The sequence below is a fragment of the Pterocles gutturalis genome, unplaced genomic scaffold (assembly GCF_000699245.1).
Source record: "Pterocles gutturalis isolate BGI_N339 unplaced genomic scaffold, ASM69924v1 scaffold16816, whole genome shotgun sequence".
In the NCBI taxonomy this organism is placed as follows: Eukaryota; Metazoa; Chordata; class Aves; order Pterocliformes; family Pteroclidae; genus Pterocles; species Pterocles gutturalis.
In genome coordinates this window covers 22894-34854 of record NW_010105795.1, presented here as the reverse complement: position 1 = coordinate 34854, position 11961 = coordinate 22894, and the positions used below count along the sequence as shown (strand labels likewise).

Genomic DNA, 11961 nt, shown 5'->3' with positions numbered 1-11961 from the left:
TCTGTGATTCTGTGATTCTGTGTAATAGGGAAATACAACATAGTGACAAGGTAGTGTTTATAGGCAGCATATCAAGAAACATCATTCACTGAAACACTTCCTAATTTTTTATGTTTATTTCTTTTAGGTCCATTTTGTGAGGAACCTGGTGATCCTTGTGCATCTCAGCCATGCCTGAATGGGGGCATATGCCAATATAGTCAGTCTGGATATGTTTGTGATTGTCCTGCTGGTTTTCTTGGTCACAATTGTGAAATTGATATCAACGAATGTTCTTCAAGGCCATGTCAGAACAGGGGTACCTGTATCGATTTGCCAAATGTAAGTATAAACTTTAGAGATCCTTATTTGAACAACATAGCATAGAATCACAGAATCATAGAATGGTTTGGATTGGAAGGGACTTTTAAAAGTTCATCTAGTTCCAACACTCTTGCTGTGGGCAGGGACATCTTCCACTAGATCGTGTTGCTCAAAACCCCATCCAAGCTGATCTTGAACAGTTTCTACAATAGGACATCCTGAACTTCTCTGGGCAACCTGTTCCACTGTCTCACCACCCTCATTGTAAAAAATGTCCTCCTTATGCCCAATCTAAACCTCTTTCAGTTTAAAACCTCTACTCCTTGTCCTGGCATTAAAGGCCTTGGTAGAAAGTCTTTTCCTCTCTTTCTTATAGGCCCCCTTTACATATTGAAAGGCCACAATAAGTTCTCCCCAGAGTCTTCTCTTGTCCAGGCTGAACAACCCCAATTCTCTCAGCCTTTCTCTACAGCCATTTTCACAACGCTTTACTGGACTCACTCTAACAGGTCCATGTATCATGCTGTTAGGCCAGCTACTGGGGTGAATGCACCTGCCACACTGCCCTGACCTGGGTGCAAGAAGTTGCACTTGTCCTTGTTGAACTTCATGAGATTCACATGGGTCCACTGCTACAGCCTGTCAAATCCCTCTGAATGCCATCACTTCCTTTTAGTGAGTGAACTGCACTGCTCAGCTTGACTGGTATCATCTGCAAACTTGCTGAGGGTGCACTCAATCCCACTGTCAATGTTATTTATAAAAATATTGAACAGTACTGGTCCCAGTGCAGGTCCCTGAGGAGTATCACTGTTGTTACTGATCTCAATTTGTAGACTGAGCTGTTGATTGCAACTTTTTGGACAGGGTCACCCTGCCAATTCCTTATCCATTGAATAGTTCACCCATCAAACCTATATCTCTCCAATTGGCAGCAATGATATGCGACAGACAATGTCAAAGGCCTTAAAGAAGTCAAGGTAGACACCATCAGTTGCTCTTCCCTTATCCATCAACACGGTCACTCTATCATAGAAAGCCATCAGATTAGTCAGGCATGGTTTTCCCTTTGTGAAGCCATGTTAGACACTTTCTAATCACCTCGCTGTCATCCATTTGCCTTGACATAGCTTCCAGGAGAATCTGTTCCATGAAAGTGCCAAAACATAATTCTAATGTAACTTTAAAATTAGATTTGTGTGTTTCATTAAGAAATACAGTATTTTCTGAATGTGTAGTGTTTCTAATATTTCTATGGTTAAAAAGACTAAATTCAACATTTTCAGTTCAGTGGCTTGGAGGTCACTTAAGAAACTGCTGAAATTGTTTCATTTTTTCTCTCTCTCTCTAATAAAATCTGATATAAACCATGATACGTCAGTCATCTTTATTACCTAGTGGTTGTTCCTTATTGTTGCTTTTCTTGTGGTATCTGGTTTTAATTCCTTTTTTTTCTTTCTTTTTTTTTCCTTTTTGTGAAATAGAATAAATTAATGCAGACTCACGAAGGTTTGATAATAGAGTCATATCTGGTAGTATTTCAAACTGTGTTGTCAATGTTCTTTCATTAGCATGACTATTGCAAATAACAGTCATTATCCAGAATCAAAATAGTAAAAGAAGAGTTCAGAAGCTCAGTTGTTATATACCAGTGATACATACTCACAGAGGGAGAAGAAAAGATAATCTAAATTGCCAAATTAATATATTTCTAAATTAGGCAACCTGTCTAAATATTTTGTCTAGTAGATAAACTAACATATACTATTTTGTACGATCATTTCTATAGACAAAAAAATGCAGAGGTTTGTTTCACACATATAGAAATCTCTCTGTAGATGTTAAAATAAAGTTCCCTGATCATGCCTTTAAGACCAATTCTGTAGAAACACCTGAAGGCTTCCAGTTTCACTGGGGGAAACCCCTATATATTTTTACCTTACTTTCTGATGTCAAAAAGCCTATAAAGAACATCACTTTATATAGAAAAAAAAAGGGCAAGAGTGTCAGCTCTAATAAATATTTTGTTTTGTGAAACAACTTACTGTTCTTACTGTGCATAGAGAAGTAATAGTGTTTGTGCTTCATATTGAAGGGGAAAGAGGATACAAACCGTTTTCTTTCCTACTCCAGTTAGTGAATACTGTTTGGTATCTGAGGTACTTTGTGCACTGTTACTGTTTGATAGATGCAAACATTACATTGGAACAAATTCAAAAATGTGGAAAGCCATAAATAAATTATAAAGCTCCTTCTTTATTCAGTTATCAATTCACAAAGCCAGCCAAATTTAGACCTGGTATGTTTCCAGCTAGCAAACTCAACTTTGGTATAATCTGTGCTGGAAGGCCTATTCCACTTCTCCTAAATTATGTTTGTAACCTATTTGGGGCTAGGACTGCTTTTCATTCTGTCTTTGTGTACTGCTTAATGTGAGGAGACCATGTCCTAGTTAGGGTCTCTATAGTAATGGAAGTAAACACTAATTTCTGCATTGCTTTGGTTGCAATAAATAATTATTTCTATACTCCCTTCTCTTCTATAGGATGTGGCATGTATCTGCCTGCCAATATTCACTGGCAAGTTTTGTGAGAGAATACTGAATCCATGTGAATTGTTGCCTTGCTTAAATAATGCAACTTGTGTAGCTCAACAACAGAACTATAACTGCAGGTAAGACTGGAAATTAATTTATTTGCATGCTTTGTTGGATCACTTGTTGATATCCCACTGATTGTGGAAATAAAAGGCGTCGTCAGTCACAGAGAACACAGAAAACTATAAACTTTTATTTTAAGAATTTGTTATTTAATTTTGGTGCCCTACTGTGTTGTGCTCTTGAAAACTCTTGAAGTGCTACAAAAAGGTTTAAAATATTTTAGGAGTTATAAATTGTTTCATCATTAATTTTGTAGGATAAAATATATCAATCCTGACACATGGATGACAAGTGAGACAATTAAACTACAGGTACCACTCCCATTCAGGGTGTATGATGTTTATACTATGTTTCTGAAAGGATAAGACAATTTTTAATTCACAGACATGCATTAGTAGGTCTTAGATTGAACTTTCAAGCAGCGTATTAAAAAGTGCTTCATTCAGAAAGACCATGCTGAAAGTTTTCCATTTGAAAATAGCAGAAATGACCCAGTAAGTATATAATTTAATTCCATTTTAAATTGCTTTTTAGATATTTTTCTTACATCACTAAGGAGTACAATTTGTACTCTTCACATTTGCTTGGCTTTTGTCTGGTTGCTTGAAGTAAGTTCTGCTAAGCGTTACTGAAGTGCAGTAAACAACTTTCAAATTTTAGGATATTCATAAAAGCAGAAAATTGAAAGCTGTGGTACACAAAAGCCTGAAAACACATTATGAATGACCTTAGAAACAGCAAATACATAACAGAAGTAAAGTTACTGTCCATCACAAGAGATTCAGTTGAGAAGTCTGGAAACTAAAATATAAGTAAGACTATGTTTATGATTTTCCCAAAGAAGAAAAGAGACATACCGGTTTATTTATACTTACACCTGCACACATATATACATACACAAACACAAACACATACACAGTTAGATCTTCCCATATAGGTACGCATAGCACAGAACAACACCAATATAATTTATTTTCCAATACTTTAAACTAAGATAGAAGCTACTAAAAATGTACTATTATATAGCCAGTCTTTTACATGGTATGTTGGTGCATGAATTAGTATTAAATGACGCCTGAAGCTTACATTTAAAATATGCATAACATGAACAATTAATATAAAGATATAGATTGCCTTTCTTAAAAAAAAAAATCCTGGGCCTGTGTGCAATGCAGATCTAATAATTTACAATTTCACAAAGCACTGATAGAAATACTCTGTGCCATGAATCTTCTTGTACCATGGAAACTGGTTAATAAAAATAGCCATAGAAAGGCATGGTGATTTAACAGTCTTTCCACTGGTATACTATGTGAGAGTAAGAACTGTTATTTAAATCAATATAACAGGAAGTAAAAACGTGCAGTTAACAACCCAGCTGCATGTTCAAAGAGGGGCAATGAAGCTGGTGAAGGGTCTAGAGAAAAAGTCTTATGAGGAGCGGCTGAGGAAACTGAGGTTGTTTAGTCTGGAGAAAAGGAGGCTCAGGGGAGACCTTATCTCTCTCTGCAACTACCTGAAAGGAGGTTTTAGTGGGGTGTCCGTCTCTTCTCCCAAGTATCAAGTGATAGGACAAGACAAAATGGCCTCAAGGTACACCAGGGGAGGTTTAGATTGGATAGCAGCAAAAATTTCTTCACTGAAAGGGTTGTCAAAAATGGTAACAGGCTGCCCAGGGCAGTGGTTGAGTCACCACCCTGTGGGTATTTAAAAGACATGTAGATGTTGGTTTAGGGACATGGTTTAGGGGTGGACTTGGCAGTATTAGATTTACGGTTGGACTCGGTGATATCGAAGGTCTTTTCCAACCTAAACAATTCTATGATTCTATGATTTATGTTGATTATCAAGACAATCACTTATGTGGTAAAGCTAGGTACTAGAGGTTTTAGTTTTGGGCTCAGATGGTACAATCCTGTTTGCTACTAATATTAAGTGTTAAGATCCTATTAATATCAGTGGTGCTTAGATTTTACTTTTAATATTTGTGTATTATTCATGCATTCAGTTGTGCTATCTGTAAAATACCTATTTGCCAAGACAGGCAAGACACATTTGTGAAGATCTAGTTTGAGAAATGGGATAGGTTATAAGCTTATTATTTTTAATACTAAGAACACTCTAAAAAAGGGAAATAAATGTCCTAGAGAGAACACTCTGAATAGAGTAATGAAGAATACATCCTTCAACTTCGTACAACATCAAGTGCTTGGCCCTTTACATACTGTGTAAGTGAAAAATTTGGGTAGTATTTAATTCACATAGTTTTCCCTAGCATCTAAGCTGCACAACAGGCTTTCTTAGTGAATAAAGAGAACTCCAGAAACTCCATCTCTTTCCAAGAGAAATATACAGGACATGTGAGATGAAGCATCTGAAGGTTCTGAATTTTCTCTGTACAGATGTACAGAGAAAGCCTAGACTACTGTCCTAAATCAGATAATAAAACAGCAGACTTATCTCAGATAAGTGTGGCAGCATTGGAATTTAGTTTCAATACTCAGCCTTAGTTTTGCCGTTCAGTCCCTGAAGGCTCCAAATATTTTTTAGTGATTATTGTTAATTGATTGAAATGTATTTCCTCACTTTTTGTAAAAACAACATCAGTTTTCTATCACTTAATCCCAAATATTTAATAAACGTAAATTCTGTGTATGATTATGCCTGTGTTCTTGGAAGGTGGCATTTGGTGAAACAAAGCATTTTGAGGGAGCATGAATCACATACTTTTCACAAGGAGACCGGATTAAGTAGTTCAGCTGTGAGAGTTGCAGTCTTGCCAAAGTCAGAGTGCTGGAATGTAGAGGAGGTGCTGAGTTTTAGAGAGGCATGACAGGAAGCAGGTTTCACTGTTTTTAGAATTCAGCATTCTCGTTGTAAATTTATGTCTTGCATTAGCCACTTGAGTATGAGAGGATGATGGAAGGCCTATAGGAACAGTGGTTTAACAGTTTCAGTTTTAAGGCACAGACTTGAAACTCTCTGGTTATGAGTCATGTTTTAATTCATTTTACTCAAAGGAAACCTACCATTAACCATGTTGCTTTATTCAGGAGGTTCGGAGCTGCTCATTCAATGTTTTAAGTGGAGGTTTTGTTTCATTTTTGGTAATCGTTGTCAAATGCTGTAGGTTATGACGATGTCTAGTTACTCCACAAAAAACTGCATGTGTTTCATTCAGTGTAATACTACTACCTGATCAACTTTTACAGCATTTTAACATTTTAAATAAATGTAATGATTTTTATCTCACATGCATATATTAATTGAAATAATAGCTGAACTGACCTTTTAATCCTTTTCGTTTTGGTTTGGTTGCCCGTATTTTGTCTGCTTCTCCTTATGCCCAAGCTGCATTCTGCTTGTATCCATCACCATCTCAGCTTCTATCTGCTTATCCTTTCTTGTTGGCGAAACCAGTTGTTTTCCATAATAAACATAGAATGAAACAGACTCAACATAATTTTGTTTAGTTATGATGTATGGCTGTCTTGTATCCTCATTCCATCTTTTCAGTCTTGATATTATATGCAACTTTGTGCTAAGAATCTAACAGTAACTTTTTTTCCTGAATGTCAAAATTATGGTGAATTCAAATACGTAGTGAACAGGGATATCCATCACAGTAAATTGTGATTGTTTACTTTGTATCTTCTACTATCCTTGTTCTTTAGGACAAAAATAAGTCACAAAAAATGTGAAATGTAGTTCTCAGAAAATTTGTTCTGTTAGTGTCAGCTTTGGAACTTTATTGGCAACTTTCTTGCTGTTCATTTACTCATACCTTCTCTGACATTGATATGTCTATTGCAAACCAGAAAAAAAAACCCAAACCAACCAAAAATAGGAAAAATAAGCAAATAGAAAAATTAGAGAAAAAGTCTCTAAAATTGGCTTACTGAATTATTTATTTTATGAAACAGTCATAGATTATGTGAATAAATTGAACCAAAAAGCTAGGAGCTCTTTCAGATGATTTCAGATCACTGGTGAAAACAAATCAGTAAAACAAACATTTTAATTGAATCGCTCTGATTTGGTTTCAAGTATTATTTAAATATGGAATTATAACAAAAGCTAAAAATACTTTCTTCTTTACATTCCTTTTATATATAAATATAATGTATGGATTAATGGTGTTATAAAGGACAACAAATATGCTATCTGGTGATGAGTACTTTTGTTCAAAGGGAAAAATAAGTATGTAATTATCTGATATCTTTGAACATGCTGAAATAAAAACAACTAAATATTATGAAAAACTCCTTTTAGCTACAGTAAGTGAACGAGAAGTTTGTTAAGAGTAGATTTTGCAAGAATTTTGATTCCTAGTACTTGAAATTACAGCAATTTTTTCAAGAGGAGGGTGAGGATCGTGTAGTCCATTGCTACTTGCATAGAGTGTCCTCCCATGGTTGTGTCTATACTAGCCTCAAAGAAAATAACTGTTCACAGCAGGTTTTCTCATATCTCCCTATCTCTGTCTAAATGGTCCTATGCATGGACTGTGTGGATGCTCTCCAGGGGTTTCTCATGAAATCTGGCCTGTTTAACACTTCACTAAAGTGACTTAAGCTTCTGGACATGCTAGATGCCTCAGCGCATCCCTTGGAGGCATAGCCATACCCATTGATTAGGCGTCTTTAACTGATTCAGAAAATATGGTTAACACACATACTTCCTGATGAATGTTGTTGTCTAACCATTTGCTATTGAAAATATGTTATTTACTTTTGTATGCTACATAACTGTGAGAGGCTTCATGCAGGACGTGTTATTTTTTTTAAAATAGGGAAAAGACCAAGTCTCATATCCATCAGGAGCAAGAACAATTCTTTATCAACATCATGATTTCCAGCTTCTGGGCTGAGACATTAGACAAAGTACCCCTCAGAAAAAGCTAAAGAAACTTCCTATCTGTCACTTTAGGGTTCCTTCGCAAACACAGATTTTCATCTAACTGGCCATTTCCTTTCTCTTCTACTTAAATCTTTTCTTTCCATGCTACCAGAAAGGGCCTTTAGATAGAGGAACATGCTAAGCATGTCTGTAAGACTATACTGAGTGAATTTGACGGGTTTATATATCTATCAACACACAAAAGAGAGTTTTCTCAACCTAGATTTTACTTTTTGCACATTTTGAGTAAGATACAAATATTATAATATTTTTCTACACTGTTCCATTATTGATTTTGAATAAGACTTGTTTACTGTCCATTTGAATCTCATCTTTGTGTGTGTGTGTATAGGGGATTTTTTAAACACTGGAGGGCTAGATAAGAAAAAGATTTTCTCCTACTAATGACAAGTTCTGACATGAAGCAGAAGAAATGTCTGCAGTTCCTTTTACTGTAAAAGAATTATCCACGGCTCCATTGGCATCATATGGAACTAGGAAACTGACACAAAACAGAATGCTAGTTTTCTCCTTTTAGAGAACATACCAAATTACAACTAAACAAACACAAAAGCAAACATGCATTGTCCTTTGCACATGTTCCTTACGTTATTCCTTACATACCTAAGCATGTAATTATTGACTACTCTTTGTTAATCACTAGTAATGATTGATGCTATTTTAAACTTCAGTTATCATCGTATTTCTGATTTTCCTCTCTGATTATTAAATTGACCCATCGTTTCTAATAGATTTCCAAAACATCATTTATAGTTAGTTATTAAATGTTACCTTATTTGATATTGTCTTTTGTTTCCAGAAGTTTATCTAAAATATTGTTAAGAAAATACTTTAATCAATGAAAAAAAAATATTGTATGGAGAAGTAAAAATACCCAAAATCATGCAACTGATTTTTAATTGCTTGAAAACATGTTCTGTTTATTTTAAATAAAATACAAGGTCTGTTTTGTTACTGCAAGAACGTTATATAATATAATTATGGAATATAATTAAATATAATTAACTTTTAAAATGCAAGCCCTCTAAAATACACTGGTGTATTTGCAGCTGCATGCCAGGATTCACTGGAAAGAACTGTGAGGAAGTAATTGACTACTGCAGGCTGCTCAGCGTCAACTGTCTGAATGAAGGATTGTGTCTTAATATAATTGGAGGATTCACTGTAAGTAATTTAATACATGTTAAACTAATTCAGTGCTCCAAAGTAAAAAAGCTTCAGACAAGCAGAACTTGAAATGCATTCATTACTCTAAGAGACAAGAGGGACATACATTTATGTGTTTGTTATTTATTTAAATCAATAACACAAGGACGATTCACTTGGGTAATACGGATTTTTTTATTACTTTTCTACTGAGATGGTGTTTGTACTATATCAAGTAAGAGAACTGAAGAGTATTTCAATAGTACAAAGAATATATAACTAATTGTGGTCCAGTGCTAATATCCACACAGATGGTAATCACGGCTGTGTAGCAGCCTTTAAAAATACATTAAGTGAATTGAGTACATCTGTTGCCATTGTTTTACTCAGAATCAAATTAGTAATTTAAACATAAGCACACTGAAACTTAATAATCTTAGAAGTTTGAGGATGAAACTGCAGTGCAGTGAGGTTGATTCCAACTGATAACTTGAAAAAAAAAAAAAAAAACAAAAAAAAACCAACACAGTTCTGCTTGTTTTAACTCTCAAAATAGCTCCTGAAAATGTTAAGCAAGATTCATCATGTACCAAGAGTCTTCCGGCCATAGCTTGTCAAAAGAGAGGAAATAGTTTCTCCCACAGCAGCAACTGGTTACAGCTTAAAGGTTACTCTAAAGAACCACTCATTCTGCAAATACCAGAAAATGATCACAGAATCACAGAATGATTGAGGTGGGAAGGGACCTCTGAAGGTCATCTTGTCCACCATCCTGCACAGGCAGGGCCACCTAGGGCCATTTATCTCGTCCTAGTCAGCTTTTCTGTTTGGATGTTCAAACAAAACGTGTTTGGATTACTGCTAATCCTTGCTTCAGGGAGTAGGAAGAGTATTCTTCTCTGTAAGGGAAGAAGAACTGGAACTGAGGGCAGCAGCAGGTCAGGCAGGGACAGCAACCTCGTCAACAAGGGACACAATCCCTCCATACTCAAAAGAAGATCCGCAGATTCAGCCAAAAGTCCAGTGATCCCCAGACAAGTCCTTAGTGATGAAGCAGGTTTCCAGTCCAGCTGGGTAGTCAAGTCAACAGATCAGAATCAGCAAGAGAGAAAGCTGGACACAGGCACACTGACGAGAGAGCTCAGAAAAGGATCTAGTGCAGAGCCCTGAGCTTAAATGCAGCTCATGAGGAAATTAAATAAAGTGTGGACGTCTCAGAGGCAAGTTCTGTTTTCACAATGGGGCGATCCAAGGTGACAGTGCTGGGCCACATCAGAACTGATCAGGCAGTTTCTCTGAATGTCCCTTGCCTCTAATTATTTATTCAGTCCAAACGTCATTGCCCTTCTTGTTGTTTTAGAAATTGTGTTTTAAGAATATTTTTAATGCTACCTATAAATATATATTAACTACAGCAATAGTATATAAATATAGTTCAACACAAAATCTGAGGTAATTTGCAAAATATTGCATATCTGAGATTTATGCTAATAGAGTACTAAAACATCCACAGTTAGAAGAACATAATTCTTGCTTTGTTGAGCATACTACATATGATATACCCACAGAAGAATAAAATAGATGGCAAGGAATTCTCTCTGCAAATTTGCCTTTCCTCATTGTCGAAAGCAGATGAAACAAATACCAAGTCCAGTTCTGCTGCGCTGAAATAAAGGGTTTCATGAAAAGGTATACGGATTTTAAAATGTTTTTGTGTCTCCTAGTTAACTTAGCTACATCATAGAAATATTGGATTAAAAAGAGTAACATTGTTTTTAGCTCCTTTCAGTTACTTATGTCCACATATCAAACAATAACAAAAAATTGCCATATAACAATCAGAACACAAAAGTGATATAATTCATCAGTGAGTACAATGTGTGTGATATATGCAGACATCAACATGAATCAAAGACAAAAAGAAATTAAAAACCAAAATTTTAGGAAAGCAAACAAAAATTGGGTACCAAATTTCTGTGTAGTCAGTAAGTGTTCTAACACTTCCCGTTATACACTAACAAAATAGTTGTAAAATAGTAAATATTTTCATAAAATAATCCTCAAAAATACACTTCCGTGACCCGTATAAGCTGTGATACTTTCTTAGCAGATATTGAATTAGGCTGTAAGACGGAGCTAAATGGTTTGGCACAGCGAAGGTTGGATTTTTTTTTGTTTACACTTTCATGCTTACTGAAGTGAATGGCATGATATAATACCTGATAGAAAATTAGTATGGCAATCCTTTGGGACTGACAAATAAGATTGAGCAGACAAAGGGAGGAAAGGATGAAGAATAGTAAGGAACCAGATACAAATTACTGGAGTTTTTATTGAAAATATACGTTATAGTGAATCACAGTTGAAAGTCATTGTCCTTTTCCTTGAAAGTCGGTCTGTGGTGTGGCATCTTTATTTGGAAAATAAGCGGTTGTACAGCAGTTATAGGTTAACTTATCTTTGAAGACACAAACAACGATGGATTCTGTAATGACTATTTTTTGCTTCTCTTTGTTCTAACTTTATTGATCACAATTAATTTTTTCCTGATAGGAAATTTGTATTTTCCATATTATCAGAAAATCAAATACTGATAATTTGATAATTCCAGCTAAGAGAAATTTGGCTGTTAGATTTTATATTATTTTTTTTTACAAAAGCAGATTTGAAGCATTCAGTGCATTTATATAAGTTGCACTAAGCAGTCAATCTCAAAAAAAATCACAACAAAATAATTTTTAAAAATTCAAGGTGTTGAATCTTGAAATCTAATTTAAAAGCTAATTTTTGTTTTGAAATTCATCTCTAATTTAGTTTCAAACAGTAGTAAATACTTAGAACTGAAACAGTATAGTTTTATTTTTTCAGTATTGCAGTAACAGTTATTGGCACAAGTCCTTGATCACTAGTTAGTATTAATTATAAGTAATTGT

The 11961-nt window shown here is 35.1% G+C and overlaps 1 pseudogene across 1 annotated transcript; it reads left to right on the top strand.

Moving 5' to 3' along the window:
• The first annotated feature begins 63 nt into the window (after nt 1-63).
• LOC104458965 lies at nt 64-9046 on the top strand (annotated as a pseudogene). The gene is made up of 3 exons (XR_727652.1): nt 64-321; nt 2849-2976; nt 8932-9046. The product of XR_727652.1 is annotated as a fibropellin-3 pseudogene (transcript).
• Nucleotides 9047-11961: the final 2915 nt, after the last annotated feature.